The sequence below is a fragment of the Gracilinanus agilis genome, chromosome 1 (genome assembly GCF_016433145.1).
Source record: "Gracilinanus agilis isolate LMUSP501 chromosome 1, AgileGrace, whole genome shotgun sequence".
NCBI lineage: Eukaryota > Metazoa > Chordata > Mammalia > Didelphimorphia > Didelphidae > Gracilinanus > Gracilinanus agilis.
The window spans coordinates 279607171-279626586 of record NC_058130.1 but is presented as its reverse complement, the minus strand read 5'-3'; the positions used below and the strand labels follow the sequence as shown (position 1 = coordinate 279626586).

The 19416-nt window shown below is 34.1% G+C and overlaps 1 pseudogene; it reads right to left on the bottom strand.

Moving 5' to 3' along the window:
- Nucleotides 1-11263: 11263 nt before the first annotated feature.
- LOC123250838 overlaps nucleotides 11264-19416 on the bottom strand; it is a 57435-nt pseudogene continuing 49282 nt past the window's right edge.

Genomic DNA, 19416 nt, shown 5'->3' with positions numbered 1-19416 from the left:
CAATAGTGTAGCATTGGAGTACAGTTTTAGAACTGTAGCTAAAAAAATATTTTGGCAGAAAACATTTAACATGCACTTCCTTCTTTGTGTTTTTCTTCTGTGTTAATGGAAATAGTTTGTTGTGTTTTTTTTTAAACATAGCTTCACCTTGAGCTTAAGCAGTCCACCAACTCTCACACACATTGGGGAAGAAAAGGGATAAGTATCTCAAGTTCAAGGTAATGTGTGGGTTTGCAATATTAACATTTTACTCATGAACTCTTATCAATATGCTTGCCATTCAAATCAGAGAGACCTTTAGTATCCAAACAACTACTATTAATATTATATATTGTATAAAACTATGTCATAATTATGTATATAATACAATTTCTACAAAATAGACAATTAAAAAGATTAAATAAAAATTAAATTGTTTTTAAGAAATACTTTATGAATGTCATGAAAAGCCTTTTTGCTTGCAGTAAAATTTTCATTAGTTATGACATTTTAATGAAAGTATGGTGAATAAATACATATTAATATTTTTAAAATATTAGTTTAAAACTTTGCCATGTAATGATTAAAAGGTTTATTCCTAAATTCAATTTGATTCGCTTGCTAGCTGTGTGACCCTGGGCAAGTCACTTGAACCCCACTGCTCACCCTTACCACTCTTCCACCTAGGAGCCAATACACAGAAGTTAAGGGTTTAAAAATCTAAAAATAAAAAAAAAATAAAATAAATTCAATTTGATTATTGGATTAGCTTTAAAACTTATTATATCAGAAAATATGTGTAGAAGAAAAAAGAAATGTATTATGAACTTTTCTGGTGATACTCATTTTTAATCCTCTTTGCCAACTATATAGAGGTTTCTGCTGAAATTCAACCAGCAAATTTCCATATTCCCTAATGACAATCAGTTGTGCTTACAAATTAGTCAGATGGTATTACATTTTTAACTCTTCATTTGGAGGATTTAAAATAGTTTATTAAAGTCTTTCCCTTACTTGCTTTCTTCATTGTGCAAATATGAGTTTTAATAGGGAGTATGCATTATTTTCCACAATTCAGAGATGAGAAAGTAAGAATCTCAGAAAAGAATATATCATATATTTAGAGAGATCAAGAAGGATTCTGGCTGAGAAATAGCCATTAGATTAGATAATAATACACTGGGAACTTTGAAGAGAGAATTTGCAATTGCATGAGGCCATAACAAGAAGTTTGAGAACTTGGGTGCCTAGAAGAATAATTATGCATGAAACAGAAATACGGTGATTTGGAAGGTGGATAGATTTAGGGAGGGGGAGCATGTAATGGAATAAGATGTGATAAGAGAACAAAACCCATTTCTGTTGGTTCAACTTGTGTAACTCACTTTGTCATATTGTAAATGAGAAGACATGGTTTATATTTACTATTCATTGATTCATAGCTCAGAGTTCCATACATGGAAGAGTTCCTACCAAAGTCATCACATGATGAAGAGGGAGGGAAGAAAGAAGTGGATTTATCAAGGAGTGGTATGGGACACATTTTCCCAATGAAATGTGCATATGGCATGGACAAAGGGAGAGAAGACTACATAGATGGATAAGATCTTAGATTTGGAAACAGAAGATCCACTAGACTCAATTCCCTCAATTTGTAGTTGAGAAAATTGAGGTTGAGGAAAGATAAGTGATGTGACAGTGGTCAAACAACTCTTAAATCTCTCAGGAGAATTTGACCTCATTTCTTCCTAGCTCCAAGCCAAGCACTTTATACAATAATTTGTTAAGGGAATAGTATGGAAACAAGTTATATTTGTGACAAGGCCTGTAATTGAATACTTTATGATGGACGCAATCCATCTTTACATCCTTCTTTACCATTTGGGAACACAAAATACTACCATTGGTGCCACACTACAACAAACTGACAGTGCAGGCTATAATTTTGGAGTATATAATTTATTGTTTTTTATTTGTTTTCAGTAATGTCTGACTTTTCATGACTCCTTTTGGGGTTTTCTTAGCAAAGATGATGAAGTAGTTTGCCATTTCCTTCTCTAGTTCACTTTAGAGATGGAGAAACCAAGGAAAATAAAGGTAAGTGACTTGCTCAGTGTCACATAGCTAGTAAGTGTATGAGGCCAGATTTAATGATGAAGCCTCCTAACTGCAAGTCTGATACTTTACCCACTGACCTATCTAGATCCATGAGCAAAGAATTGGTTAAAAGCAAAGATATTTAATGTCTCTCCCACAAAACTCATGTGCAGTCAATCACAAAAATACCCAGAAGGTTATATATAGAGAGGACGCCAGCACAGAGGAACATATTTTGCAACATGTGTGACAAACACACTTTCAAAGAGGGGAAACTTACAGCTGCAAAGGGACTGAATGCTCATCTAATGAACAAAACTTCACTGCCCAATTGTTTATTATTATCAGTGCCTCCAGTTTCAAAAGAAATTTTCAGTATCTTCACACTCCAAATACCATAGTAAATACACTTGATCTTAGCCAAAAGACCGAGAAGCTATCAAATACCATAGGAAATAGAAAATATGTGGACTATCTTTTTTCCTTTTATAAGGAACAGGTTACTTCAGGTCTACACAATCCAATGTAGTTAACTCTAGAACTCTTTTCAAGAGTTACTCTCCACACTGGTGATACTTTGGAAGTTCCCCTTTCCTAGATAACTTGGTTCAGACATGAGGATGTCCAAAAACTTCAAGATCTTGCTTCATCTGCTCAGAAGGATAGAATTCGGGAAGCAATGTGCTTGAGTTCATCTCTAACCTAAGAGCACTTAATTGTCCTGCAATCATGTATTTCTGATGCAAGATGCCTTTGCTGATAGAAGGAAGGAGAAAGGCATCATTTCAAACTTGCTGCACTCTCCAAGAGGTAGGAGGAAAAAGATGAATGGCTGGATTATTCCTCAGAGCTGACTATTTTTAAAATTATTTCCTAATCAAGTCTTGGTCCAAGAATCAGGTTGTCTGTTCTTTCACTGAATATTGAACTCCCTAGGTGGCACCTCTCATCCTATAATTTCTGAGCATATCATTGAACTCAATCCATAAAACATTCTTTGTAGCTGTTACTCTACAATATTAAGAAAATTGTTTCCCAACCAGCTATTTCCAGTGGGTGTTATATTCATAATTTGGGAAATGATGGATGCCACCTTCAATGACAGGGATGGCAGTTGGAAGACTTGGAATGTTCCCAGGTGCCATGAGCCAGGGGCAAACATAGGTTGGCCATACAGTATAAATACCCTTGACAGCCACTTTGAGGGGAGGCTCTCTGGAGGTCTCTGGACAGGAGTCTCTGGACTGGGAAATCTTGGAATGGGTGATGAAGGGTGGAAGGGAGGTCTATGAAGAAGAGGGTTGGAATATCTCTGAAGCTATTTCCTGCTAGACTGTAAGAGCTTGTGCATCACCATCACTGATAGTGAGAAAGCTGAGAGAATAAGACCATCAATACAGCTGCATCAATAGCTTCCCTATTTTCTGGCTTGGCTGTGGCCAGGTCTAGCCAGAGGGAGTGGATGTGAGCAAATCTCCAGCTTTCACTTGATCAGTAACCTCCAATCCTGATTGTCAACTAGTTTATAGATAATAGATCAATAGGGTCTCCAATCTCCAATCCTTGTCCTTGTTATCCTTTCCCAGAGTATAGATAAAGAGTGTTCAGCAAGTACCTTCCTGAGTGGTTTATATCATGGCCCTTGGGAAGGGAGTCAAACGCAGGCAGATCCCAACATTATCCAAGGCAAATCAGTAGCCCAATACTAACCTATCCAACCCCAGGTTGGACCTGGAAAGGTTACCCATCTATCTAACCTCTCAAGGATCCTCCCTGGGCAACTGTTAGAGAGAAAGGGAAAATTACAGCAACTATCAAGGGTGATCGGAGTTGGTGTTTCTCCATCATCTGCAGCTGAGGAGAATACAGATAAATACATCAATATCATTGTACATCTATACATCTCAACATTGGACCCTTTTTGTTTATAACATGGGTCATTTCCACATAGGTGACAAAAATCACTATTTTAACTTGATTTTAGTTCTTGAAGACAAAACACATTTTACCCCTTTCACTAAAATGGGGACAAAAATGCAGAAGGTATAATTGTTGTTTTTGTATTCGAAGTGGGGTACTTCATAAAATGAGTTCAGACACCACAAAATTTAATTATTGGAACTGTTATTTATTGATTAAAGAATCTATCAGCTGAGTCGGCCTTCCCTAATGGAAGCTGTAACAGACTGACATTACAAGACAGTTTACATAGGTTATAAGATACAAGGCAATTTCCTTTCACATACAGGTTCCTATTTATCAATCAAGCAAAAACCCTATCACAAACACAAGTGTGTGTGGTCAATGATGGCACTTAGGTCATACACAGTTGTGTGTGGTCAGTGATAAGTGGATAACACTCGAGTCACTCAGGGGTTATTTACTTTCACATGTACCTAATCACTTATCCATAGTTAGCTATGTGTTACCTTGCATTCCATCCTGACATTTTTGTTTGTCCTGATGTCCCTTTGTTCCTTGGCCATAGAATAATTGCATTCTGACCTTCTACTTGTATAAGCTGCTTGACCTCCTCCAGGGGTTAGATCAGTTTCCTAAATAACGCAGGAATGGATTAATCTATCTTATCTTCTTCAATTCTACTTTACTCTCTAACCTACTTCATTTATTCAGACTACTTCATATTATGTATTAAATTATAAATTAAGTTAAATTAAATTATCTTTAAGCTGATCTATTCAAACTTAAAGTATTGAAGCATATAAACTTTATCAAAAGTCAATTAAATTAAAGCCAAAAAAAATTCAGTCAATATTTAAGAGTATCCATTCTTAACAAGACCCTGGAATAAGCACTGTGGATCATATAAAAAGAGACAGAAATTAAAGACCTTTGCTGTATTGCTTTTGGGAATTTTGGGTAAATGACTAAAGGGGTAAAGGGGTAAAGGAGATCACATCTGGGTATAGAGGTAAATGGATGATCAGAGGTAAAGAAAAGCTAAGCACTTTTTCTGGTATTTGCATGGCATAAATGAACTACATTATAGTAATTTAGTTATATATTATACCTCACTTAAAAAGCAAAAGATGTGAAAATTTATACTTCTTTTAAATATATATATATGTATGTATATATGCATCCATATATACATTTTTCCCACATATAGTTAATGCCAATCTCTTATAAAATATACTGAAATATAATTTGTTAGTGTGGATATGATGGAACGTGTATAGATAAGTTAAAATCTGATAGTCACATTTATATATATATAACATATATGTAATTGTATATAATTATAAGAATGAGAGACTATGTTGTAATGGGTAGAGTATTCAGCTAAGAGTCAAGGAAAATTGGATTCAAATCTTCCTTCTGTTACTGTGTGGTCATAATCAAATCATATAATTTCTCAGAATCTCCTCTATTTAAAACAACCAAAAAAGGAGAATATTAGTATTAATTAGTAAGATTATTTTAGTAATATTGTAGTAATACATACACCATATTTACCAGTACATATGAAAGCTCTAATACTTACATTATATATACATATATAATCACATATACATATACATATGTAAAATATATGGATATTGACATACACATATGTTTATACATATATAAATACCATATATGCAATTTTTACATTTGAAAGCCTGCTTCCAAAGTGTTTTTTACCTTTCTTAACTTTACCTTTTAAAAAGACAAAGGGAAAATGAAGGTATGCCCTTCAATTGGGGAATGGCTAAAAAAATTGTGGTATCTTTTGGTGATGGAATACTATTGTGCTAAAAGGAATAATGAACTACAGGAATTCCATGTGAACTGGAGTGACCTCCGGGAACTGATGCAGAATGAAAGAAGCAGAACCAGGAGAATGTCTAATTGAACATAATGGACTTCTCTACTAGCAGCAATGATCCAGGACAATTCCGAGGGACTTAGGAGAAAGAATGCTATCCACATTCAGAGGAAGAAATGTGGGAGAAGAAACACATAAGAAAAACATCTCCTTCATCACATGGTTTGATGAAGATATGATTGGAGATGTAGACTCTAAATGATCACTCTATTGCAAATATTTATATGAAAATAGGTATTGAACAGTGACACATAAAACCCAGTAGAATTGCTCATTGGCTATGGGAGGGGGAAGGGAAAAGGGAAAGGATAGAAGATGAATCATTGAACCATGGAAAAATATTCTTAATTGATTGAATTTCAAAAGAAGACAAAGGGATAATAAAAATATTTTTCTAGTACAGTAAGTGGTAGCCATAAATATTATTCTTTATTTTTGAGTAATCTTCATTACATATTTAAGTTCACTCTACATTGTGAATCTAATAAAATTGGAGATCATAAAATATACTAGTGTAGCCTTCTATATGTTATCTTCGTGTTTGCCCTTCCCTACCATTTCAGTCTCCTTGAATGTGAATCCCCTAATTGAATTCAAGTCTACCATACATTTAACATTCCAACTCCAGTTTCTATGGCTTTATAATAGTTGCCTTCCTTGTCCACAATTCCTTCCTTCATGTCTTCTGTCACTCGGAATCCATGGTGTATCTTAAGAAACATTTGTCAGAAGAAACAATGAGCAAGTTAATTAAAAAACAAACATTGAAACACCTACATGAAGGTGTCCTAAGAAAAGGCTCCTCAAATTCAATATTGATCCAAATTTGACCAAGAAAAACACAAGAAACCATGATATAATGAGTTGGCATGTCATTTATAATAAAAGACATGACAAGGTCAGCCTCATATTTGGATTCTGAACTCTGAACTTTTAAGAGTCAATCAAACATTTATTAAGTAACTACTATGTGCCAAGGGACCATATGATCTAGATTTGCATCTAAGTTCTGCCACTTAGCAGCTCTATGATAATGGAAAACACAAAACATGTTTAAGCAGCCTTAGTTTACTTCTTTGTGAAATGCTAACAATCATACATCTAGTACCTGCCTGGCAGGGTGGTAAGGAAAGGACTTTGCATAGCACTGAAAAGTGCTATCTTCCTAAATCACAAATGTGAGTTAAAACAAAGGGAATATCAATAGGACTATTGAATAAGCTTTTTGATTTGCAAATTTGATTAGATTAGGACCTAGTTAGTATGTAAAGGATTTTATTACATACTTCCTAAATCCTGACCTTGCTACTTCTCTGTAGAGGAAGAAAGTGCTATTGGTAGATGTAATGCAAAATTATTGGATCAAATGTTGATTTTCTAAAATAAGAAAGAATTAGTGATTCCCTATAAATATAGGCTGATTTAGTGTTTTTCTACCTTATACAAAGTATTCATAGCTTGAATTGCAACTAGCAGGATCAGAAAAAGCCTTATGTAGGAAGGGGATGATACAATAGCCCTTGGAAAAAGCTAAACATTCTATAAAGAGGAAGTATAAAGGGGATATCCCAGTTTTTACCAAGGCTCCTGGAAACCTCTGTCTCTCAAAACAGTGACTGCTGTTCAATATTCTGTGCTTAAGGAAGGACTATAAAAGCAAAAATAAAATGTTCCAAATTTCCCAATAGGTATTGAAGTGGAACACATCTTGTAACAATGTATAGGCACTGAGGAGTTCAAATTAGTGGAATCTTTATTCTATTACTGGCCAGGGCATCTACTAATGTGAACCACACTGAACAAAGGGTAGGTACAGATTTTATAGAAGTACAGATGTGCAGGAAATCTTGGGATTGGTAGGTTCAAACAAATTCATACATGTATATTTCCTTATAGTGTTGAGTAAATGCAAACAAATGATATCTTAAAGAAGCAGATGTTTTATGCTTTTAGTGTTATTGCAGGATGGGGTACATTTCATTGTTATCAGAGTAGGCACTTCCTGATTCCATAAATTTGATCATAGGCTGAAATGGGTCTAAGTCTTTAAGGTTCCCTGGGGAAGCTGCAGGCCTGGGAAAATGGGTTTTTTGAGGGGGGGGGTTCTACTTCCCCACAGGCTTCCTGGGCAGTCCTGGGTTTTTGTCTATTTCAGTAAAAAGGACAATTTATCAATTGGGTAAATTTTGAAAGCTGTCCCAGAACGTATAACATTTAATAATGGCTTTGTTGATTATCACAAAATTTTTACATCAGTTCTACAGCTATGGTTTATTCACCTAAACATATATAAATCTAAGTACTGGACAAATGCTAGAGTATGTAATATCTACATGGGAAACATTTCAATTTAAAACATCATACCAACATAGTAATAAATAATTGCTATGAAACATGGTATTTTTCAGGGAGACAGGTTAAGCCCTTTTCATTTTACCTCTCCTTAAGTCTATTATCTTCTCTCTTAAATGGAACTAAGTATAGTTTCCAAATTAATGGAATCAAAGCAAAGCATCTTATTGTATGGGTAACATTGAGCCATATGTCTACACTGAAAGACAATTCAAATCTCAGCTCAACCAAAAACAAACAAACAAATTTAAAAAAAAAGCACTTTAATCACCTTGTTGAATCTTTTTTTCTCATTTGTCCAGATTGCTATTCTGCATCTGGTAGAATGAATCACCCAGAGCTTGAGGGTTTAAATGATCTATTTAACTAAAAATATATTCAAATAACTCCCAGGAAAAAATAGTTCCCAAGGTGATTAAAAATGAAGGTCAGGAAGTTAAAAGCAAATAAAACAATAAAAAGAAATTTAAAGGCATATAACAAGGAAATTCCATGAGGTATCTGTCAAGAGCTCTCAAGCAAAGTCCTAAAAGCTAGTTTTATATTCTTTTTTTGCCTAAAAGACCAACAAATGGTTGATTCCAGATCAGTTCAGTCACAGTCAGTTATCCTATAAATCTGTCCAGGCATATACTAATCTTGATAATATTTTAGGGGTGCTCAAAAAGCTGACTCATGATATTTTTAATGATTGATTTCTGTAACCTTGAGTTAAGTTAAACCTTAACCTTGTCAAATTCTTAGCCCTTCCATGAGGCCACACATCAGAAGACTGACCAGCTGTCTCAGTCTCCTTGTTTTGCCAATAACAATCAATTAACATCTGTATCACACAAGCTTAGATGCCTTTGGCTATATGAACTCCTGATCTGGACATTAGTGATACCTATTGTCTTAGGATCCTGCAGCTTGTATCTTGTGATGATTACCTCATAATGTTAAGGTATCAGAACAGTTTTTTAATTATTATTCTCCCTTTCCCCTTTATGGTGGTTATCCTAATAAAAACATCAATATGTTAAACTAAAAGCAAGCTCTTCATCACCAGAGCTCTATTTCAGTTAAGCTCTGTTCCACCAGAACTAACTCCCTGTCTGACTACTTCAGTTCAGAACTTTCTTTGTCTTTGTGTCTTTCTTCTAATCTTATGCTCTTCTTCCCTTAGACTTCAACCCATCACTAATTTTTCTCTCAGTCCCTGGTCCCTTTTTCTGAGTGTTCTACCCACCATGAACTTATGTGAAGTTGGTGGACAGCTTCAAAATCAGTCAAGTGGAAAAGAATTTATTAAACACCAAGTATCAGGTATTGTGCTAAATGCTGGAGATAACAAACATATGCAGAGAGAAAAATAGTCGATGATCTCAAATTTATATTTCATTTGGGGAAGACAATACGTAATAGGGAAGGAGTGGAAGATTTCTGCTTGGGGACATAGAGGTAAAATCCAAAAATAGAGAAGCAGAACTTGGAGAGGAAAATGAAGCAATCAGGAGTAACTCTTCAATGGGAAAAGAGGACCTCAGTGACAGAGGAGTTTCCCAAAATAAGAAGCCTTCAAGGACAGAGGAAGGTGTCATTGTAGGGTAGGCTAGGAAAGGTCAACAGGACAGAGGGACTTGAAGCTGAAAAGGCAGATGGGGCATGGCAGCAAAATATTGGGAGTGTGAAATAGCATTGGAAGATGAATGAAAGTTTGGATTTTATGAATTTGTGGAAGGAATTTTGCATAGGCATTAAAAAATAACTCATAACCCCCCAAAATAATTATATTCCTTGATCACATGGAGTTTCAGTTCTACTAAGGGATGGTATATATTATATAAAACAATATAGAAATACCTGGAAAGACAAATCATTCAGAATTTGTTTAACATCCAAGGCATAATGCAAAGTTCGATTTCATAGCATTGTCATTGTTCTGAAGCTAGATTTGGGGGATGATTTTACATGTGGGTGTATGTTCCTTTTTGTCCTATGCCACGCAGGAGGTATTGCTTTCCAAAACTATGCACTTTGGAAAAGAGTGCTTGTATGGTGTCCACACCTTTTTATTAAAGCACAGACAGAGATATTTTGAAAAATGCCTTGTTGGCACAAGAATTGTATATCAGTAATAAAAAAAAGTTCTTTGAGAATTTATCTTTGCAGTAATTACACTAAGCATATTTTCTACTAGTTAGTTAGAGACCAGAATCAGGTAGAAGATCCTAAACAGAATTGTTAAATATTTCACAGTTTTCTTTTGCCCAATCTGTCATAACTATAGATCAATATGATAAATTTTCAAAAATAAATTGACTTCAATTTACCTTCTAGAATCTTTTTTTCCAGGGAGGAAAAAAGCACAGAAAAATGTGAAGGCCCAAAGCCTAGGAAAGTAAATTTAGTGGGAAAAATAAATTAGGATATTTACTTTCCAATGATCAAGTTCATCATAAAATCCCATGAGAGAGAAAATTTATGTAATAACTTAAGAAAGTATGGAGACCCAGTCTCAGAAAATGTGCATTTGTAATGATTAGTTATAAGCCTTTCTCAATTTTGGTAGGCTAATTTTTGACAAAATTAGGCATGAGTAGAAATTTAGTGTATAAATTATTTTTTATGTATTGCCAAAATTTCTATTTTTACAAATATATGATTTCCAAATGATAATTTTAGAACTTTGACCAAAATAAAATGGATTTCCTGATGATTTTCACTTTGATTTCATCTTCCTGCTTTTTTTTCATATAAAAAGCATTAAGGGATGCTTAGAAAATGAGAGAAAGAGACAAAGAAGAGAGAATGAGAGGGAGAGTAACAGAGGTAGAGACAGACAGACAGAGAGAAGTGGAGGGAAGGGGAGAGGAGGAAGGAGAGAATAATATATATATATATATATATATTATATGCATATAATATATATATATATATATATATATTTATAAAACTGCAAACATGGATTGAGAAAGCAAGACAAGATCTCCAATATTTTCAGTTTGAGATGACTAAGATATAATTTTAAACTGAATGATGAGTAACCTTAAAAGGACAAAAAAGTGTGAAAATGATGAAAGTGTGGATTTTCACTGTAGAAAAAAATTTATAAAATTAAAATGCTTAAGTGTAAGCTTTTTTGATCAAGTCCTCTCAGGGTAGAGTAGCTAGGATAACTAGATCATTTCACTTTCTAATAGATTAAAGAACACAAAACTAGCTTTGTCATTCAATGCTTACAATTTGAATTGCTACTTCTTTTTTATGGCCCACAAAATTATATGTGATTAAATTCATCCACTGAGACTTTAATCTAGTTCAGCTACATCGACAAGAGTTTTATTTAGGCATTATAGGCCTGACTATTCAGAAATATTCAAGAAAAAGCCTCAGATTTAATGACCATTAATACATTGATTATTTTGAGTTGAAAATTCATTGTGGAACCATAATGTGAAAAATTTTTATCTCTCTTTGGCTTAAAATTGGTTTATGCAATATAAACAGCAAATCTCTATCTCATGCTGAAAAAATGCAGTAAAACTATAAGCCTTCCATTAATATATTGTATGAATATATTGTAATAACATTTTAAATTTTAATTTAAACAATTTATTTGCTTAACAGTCTACCCTGGTCTTTAAATAGAGACAGTATCACATCCTACTCTATCTTATTCTATAGGGCCATATTAGAGTAAAATTTAATTGTGTACTATTATATGAAATATTTGTCTTTTTGGGGAGTGAAATTATTAATCAACCTGGAAGTATCTAGGATTCAAAAGACTTTTAAAAATAATAAAGTAATCTTTGTGAATATTTAAAGGGATTTTAGAGTTATGTCTTATTTTCTGTCAATTGATTTTAATCCATAAGGGGGGAAAAAGTACATTGCCTATCTGTGAAAGATATGAAGGCATGGAAATGAAGGACTTGCTTGCTTTTTGAAGTTTGAAACAAACTATCATTTTATCTTTACATCATTTGTGATATTAGTAACATTGAAATTCTAAGCTAAAATTTCTGGCAAATCCTAATAATCACTTATTTAACACATACATTTGATATGCTCAGTACCAAAGGGAAAATTATTGCTGTTGCTGCTTATGGTAATGCTAAAGTACAAATTGTAGAATGGTTAGCATACCCCAAACTCTCTTATTTATATAATTTACTAGTCAAAAATATTAGGAAACAGGCCAAATTAATAAAGTAATTGATTACTTTTTCACCTTTTTTCTTCAAGAACTGTGAGGAAATATTTTTTCAAGTTAAATACTGAAATTTTCACTCTAGGACATTGAAGACAGAGATCACAAGAAGGCAATGGAAAAGATCATACTAAGAACATGACTATCAGTAGTACTATTAGATGTCAAGAATTTCATTATTGAATAAACTTAATATTTATACTTTAAAAATACTCTTTTATTTTTAAGGTAAGATTTTAAAATATATATTAATATTAATATATTTTTGAAATGCAGTTATCAACATACATGTGTATATGCACACATGTATGTGTTTTTATGTATATATAATTCATGGATCATAGGTTTAGAACCTCTATTCTGGGAAATAATATCACAACAGAAGGGTAGATGCTTTTGTTGTTAGTCATCTCACTACTAAGAAAGGGGAAAATGCTTTCTTTACTTTTCAACTTAAAGATTTTGAGTACCTTTGTTTATCTTAACTATCTGTTCTTTCCTTAAGTGTCAAATATGTTACTATCTGAAGTTAAATAAGTAAAATTACTTATGCAAAATAGTTATATGATTGAACTGAATTTCCATTCTGATAAACAATGATATGTATTTGTGGGAAAAATATCTTATGTAATCAATATATGACAATTTCAGATGCATAATATAATTATATATCTACTTTTTTATAAAGAATCTGGTAAAATTTGAATTGATGAGTTGCTGTTATTTTGTTATTTCAGCTGTGACCAATATTTCATGACCCCATGTGGAATATTTGGGGCTTTCTTGGCAAAGACAGTAGAGAGGTTTGCCTTTTCCTTCCCTACCTCATTTTGCAGATGAGGAAACTGAGGTAAACAGGGTTAAGTGACTTTTCCAGGGTCACACAGCTAGTATTTACTTTTTTTTATTTTTATTATTTATTATTTATTTATTATATATTTTATATATAATATTTATATATATAAATATAAATAATATATTTATTATTACTTTTTATTTACTTAAGACATTTGTCTTAAGTCAGGTTTGAACTCAGGAAGACAAGTTTTCCTTAAACCAGATGGTATCACCTAGTTACGATGCTGAATTGATGAATATGGACTGGCAAAATACACTACTATAAAAGCTAAAAGATCTTAAGTATAAACACTTTGCAACATGTATAAAACAAATGTAAGTCAAAGGAAGAATCCTTATGGCCAATATTACTTAAAATTTAGGTATAGAATTGGCAAAAAGGTTTTGTTTATATTAGATTCTATATAATTCCACACCCTTTTCTACCCATGAATCTGAGGCCTATAGAACTTAAGAATTTGCAGAAGTCCACCCAGATGATATAATAAGTAACAAAAAAAGGACTGAAAAATCAAGCTAATTAATTCCAAGTATCATTCCATTACAAAGCACTATGTCTCCAAGAGGCAGAGATTATATATGACCAAAATTTTGAATCTCTTCTAGTTCCTAGCAGTGTCTTTTTCAAAGGAGATATTTGATAAGTTTGTATTGAAATAAAAGTCTTTGCTCTGTTTATGTTTTCTTTCATATAATCTATTTCTACTTCTATATTGTAGGATGTCTTTCAAATTTTATTTTATTTTTTAATGAACAAGCATTTTTCTATTTTCTATCTCTCTGAAATTGAAAAGAAAAAAGAAACCTTGAATCAAATATGTATAATTAAGAAAATATGAAATTCTACCTTGTCCACTTCCAGAAATATATTTCTCATTCTACATCTCAAATCTTTCACTTCTCTGTCATGTGATGGGAACATTGTCTGTCTTCTGGAAACATGGTTGGGCATTTGTCCAACCTTAAGTTTAAAAAAAAATATATATATATATATATAATATGTGCATATAAAATTCCACTGGTAGAAGCAAGAAAGAACAAATTGAAAAAGAGTTACAAATAGGAAGATGCACTTGCTTGTTTGGATCAAATGAAATAACATATATATTATTTTGCAAACAAAAGCCATTATGTAGATGCTAACTATTATTATTTGTCCTTAGAACTAGCACCCTAAAGACATATGTTAGGATACTTCTCTATCACAAAAAAACAGTCAAAATTATTTGATCATACTTTTTTTCCTACTTGATCTTTTGCTTTGTAGATAAATTATGAACCAGATTATATTTCATTTACATTTATGCATACTACAGAGATTAGACAAATTTCTATTTGAAAATTAAATGAAAACTAGCTAACTCACTGAAATATATGCTGTCTTCTTATTTCTTAATATGCTCTTTTACCCTATATGCCTCCAAAAATGCAATATTTCTATCTTGTAATTATAGGCATTTGCATTTAGAAAAAAACTATAGAGATCAAATAATTCAATCTGTGTCTGAATTATCAGTCTCCTCTACTGAATCTTTGGTAAATGTTCACTCAAGACATATTTGAATATCTTTAAGAGGTGAAAAATGCCATGATACCTGAAGAAATCCAATCACCAATTCTAATTTTTGTTATTTTTTCTCTATACTGAGGAAACTTATTTTTACTCTATCATTTGATTCCTAATTTTAATCTGTAATACTACTTTTTTTTAGTCTAAATCTTCTCCAAAAATCAGAAATAGATTTTTATCTAGTCCTATGAATGTCCTTGTATTCCTTGCTGTAAAGTATTTTCTAAAATTGAGATACCTTGAGAATGTAAACTCTTTTGCCTCTGTAAACAAGAATTGACCTAAATTACCCTACCATTCCACTCCCTGGTAGTTATAATTTCCTTCATGTTCATCAATATTGTTGAAGCCTCCATAATCACCTCTACCAAATTCTCTGCTGCTGTCATGACCATGACCTCCACTACCACTGTGGCAGCTACTTGCTCAATTACTACTAAAGTTAGCTTTCCTGATACCACTGCTTTGTCTATAGTCTCTGACACCAAAGTCTCTATTAAATCTACTACTCTTAGAGCAATCATGCCACCCTTATAGTGATATTCATAAGCCATGATTTTTAGTCACTGTGTTTCTTATTTAGCTTCAACAAGCTCTAGAAAATCCTAGTAAAGATGATGTTCTTCTCATTGAAGAATGAAACGACAAGACCTGTACAACAAATCCAGAGGACATACTCTTTGATATCACTTGGCAAATCAAAGTCTATGACATGTTTCACATTGGAAATATCCAGCCCTTTTCCTACTACTGCTGTAGCCATAAAATTAGGGTAAAATATTTCTACTTGATCTCTTTTAGATCAGTCTCTTTGGATACCTATATAAGTCTATCCTTCATGGTATAAGAAGTCTTCTAAGGAATCTTTCTTCCTTTTTGATCTCCACAAATAGGAAGGTCAATAAATCATTGCCTGGGGTTTTTGGATGTCAAGCAAAAATGACCATTAGTCTCATTCTCCCTCTCATTCTACTTTCTGTATAATGTTCTCAGAATTAGTCAATTTGATTTACAGCTTTAAAGATATTGTAAAAATGGGACCAGTTAACAATGGAGTCTGAGCAGGTTCCAAACCCCAAGCTACAAATCTCTAGCAATGGGGAGGGGAGTAAGTGGATGGAATTCTTTCTCCTCTCCTTCCTTTGGCAGTTGCAGCTTGAAATACAACACCTCATACCCCACACTCTTAACAAGAGAAGAGATTTATTAATTCAGGGAAACAGGGAAGAAGGAAAAAGGTCAAAGGTTTGGGGGTGAGGTAAAATCTATCTATGATTTTCAAGGTGTTGTTAGAGTAGCTATCCCCACAGAGGGGAAAGCCTCTGAATAAAACTCCCTAAACTCCCTCACAACCTAAACTATCTCCTAAAATCTAGTATTAACAAGTCCAAGATGGTAGAGATGATATTGATTGTATATCTGTAGTTGTTTAGGGATTGGCTGGGACACTGCTTATAAGGTTTTGTCACAGTGCTCTCAGCCTTTGGGAAACAGTCTGGTTAGAGTCTGTAAGGAGTATTCAGCAATGAATGACCATGTTCTCTGGGTTAGAGTTAAGCTAAGCTACTGAGAAGAAATAATCCCATCCCTTTTCAGCCACCCAGCTCCCTCTGTCCCCCGAAAGAGTGAGCTTGCCAAGCTGGGTATCCTGCTTTTTATTCCCACATTCTTAATTGCCCCAACTTCCCCCTCTCCTGGAGTTCTGGGGGGTATCGTGGAATTCTGTGAGGAAGTTCATGCCATTTAAGACTATACATGTTACAATATATTCATCTAAGAAGTAATGAGCAAGCATCTGTAGTTTCTTGAGGAAAGTGGCACTAAACATCATAGTGTGACAAACTTCCATTTGTGACATAGTATTTTGCTCAACAATGTGATTAATCTCAAATTAAAACATCACATCAAACATATGATCAGCTTTATCCAACATTAGGCACTTTCAAAAATATAAGCTAGTCTTTTCTCTACCATATTTATGAGTAGTCCTAGAGCTGCCATAAACAAATGTCATACATGTTCTAAGTCTCAAATCCATTAGTCAATATCAGCAGCATTATAGACTATGAATGAGAGAACTCTAAATTAATATGAAAACATTCTGACTTCCTCATGAATTTGAACTGTCAGTTTTCTCGTTAGTCTAAAACCAGGGGGATTTGGTAATATTTGCAACATCCATACCTTTCATTTTCCTTCATACCCTTCAATGCTTCATCTGGACCATCTGTATAAATTCAACTCAAAACTGGCAAAAGAAATGCAGCAATTTTTCCAGATCCAGTTTGTACACAAGCCATTAAGTCTCTCTTTTATTTTGTAATAAGAACATTATGTTTCTACACTACATTAGAGAAGGATAAGTGTGACAAGGAAGTTTATTACCATGATAATTTTTCCCATCTCAACATCGTTAAAACTATCAATGTGTAGGAACAGTTGTTACTTGTTGTCTCAATAGGAATATCATCATATTTCTCAAAGTTAATTCCAGTGTTTCGTTGGGAGCAGAGTTCCTGAGTTCCTGCTCCAAATGATCACTTGAGAGAAGAGGTTTTGACCGGTCATCCTCATCTGATTTGTCAGACTATCAACTATTACCACTCTGTTGAAATCTGGCAGTCACTTCTGTCACCACAACTAACAATGCCATTCTTGTCACTTTTTTCTCAATCATCAAATCTTCCTTTTGCTCCATTTTCACTATCACTGAAGAAGTCTATGGGGCTCTAATCCTTTAGAAATAATGCTCATTGGTGCACACTCCATCACTCCTCCTTTCCATCCTATGCAGGATGGAGAAGGTGTCTAGGCCACATTCCTCCGGCTTTCAGAATCCCTTGTTTATTTGCAGTCAGGTTTGAGTTTCTGCCCTTAGGACCTGGCACCCATAGATTCTGTGGCTCCTACTCCTTCAGTTCCCAGCTGTGGGCTAGCAGGGATTGCTAGACCTAAGATCAAAGCAAACACAGCTCTTTCAGGGTCCTCTGCTTGTGGATTCCAGTAGTATCCTCAGGAATGAAAGCTCTGGGGCTTAGCAAACAAGGAGAGGTTGCCAGTTGTTGATTCCACTTTATTTGCTCTATTTGTTACCCCAAGACTTGCTGCAGTGAGACTGAAGCCAGGGACCCTGTCAGGAATCTTCCTCTCTAGTTGTCCTCATCTGTTCAGCTTCATTACCAAATCATGTCTGTTTTTTCTACTTTTAGCCCTGATTCTGTGGAGTTATTTTTGCTTGTTTTGTGCATGCGTGTGTGTGTGTGTGTGGGGGGGTGTTAGGAGAACAAGGAAGTTTCATGATCTACTCTGCCATCTTCTGACAATTTATTTCCCTTGCAGAGTAAACTTCTTTTCAGGTTCAGATTGGATTGAATTGCCTCTGAAGACTATCTTAACTCTTAGATTTCATGGCTCAGCAAATATTTATTAAAGACCCATTTGTGCAGAGCACAATGCTGTGAGAAATATAATTGGGTTTTGAGTCAATATAAGAGTTATAAAAGTGGTCACTGTTTATAAAATATTAGCCCCTAAGTCAAAATGGCTGTTAGCAGCTTTTATTTACAAAGTAGAAAAAGTGAAAGTGGGAAATGTAGAAAAGAGACAGAGCCTTAACAAGCCTACCAGCCCTAAGTGTTTTTCTGGTGAAGTCTTTCTCAGCTCATGGCAAGGATTTCCTCAAGTCCAAATCTCCATGTGAAAGTCTGGTAGTCTCCAGCAAGCCAAAGCAGAATCCAAGGAACCAGTCTCTCTCCAAAAACTAAGGAAGGGAATCCAATCCAGACCATGTGGGTCTCTTTTTATATTTCTTTCTTCATGTGATTTCCTGTCTCTCTCTCTCTCTTCACAGAAACCAATAGCAGTCTTTCAATTTGGCTAATATTGCCTAAGGGAACAGTGTTTGTGGGATCTACTTCTCATCTTCTAAGGGTGTAACCTCTTATCAAAGGATTCACAAGTTTCAGACTGATTGAGTAAAAAGAATGGAGCTCTCTAAGTACTTGCTTGAGTTAAGTTAAAGATATTTCCTTCCAATGCTATGCTCAGCAATGGGTGGATAAGCAAAGCCCATGGTCCTCACAGATCTTGCTGTGACATAAATATATTATATAGATTCATCTGAAAATTATTTTAAATCTAAACAATTTGTATATTAAAAGAGAAGCAATAGAGTGTAATGGCCTGCTTGACACATACTGGCTTCATTTGCTTCTGAAAATTGTGATTATGTGACCCTGGGTAAGTCAACAAATTTCAAAATATATAACTGTAATGTTTGTATGGATCAGCATTAGTAGAAGGACTTTCTTCCTGTAGAGATCCCTTTTCCAATTCAATAACAAATCCTGTCCATCCCTCATGCCAAACTCCCAGGAAAGAAAAAAAAAAGGGGGGATGGGAATGCAAGAGAATAGAAGAAGAGAACAAGAGGCAGGAGGGGAAGGGAGGGAAGGATATAATTCCATTGTAGAGCTGAAAAAAAGTTGGAAAGGACTGCACTAGACAATGTTCTCACACAGAAACAAAATAAATCCA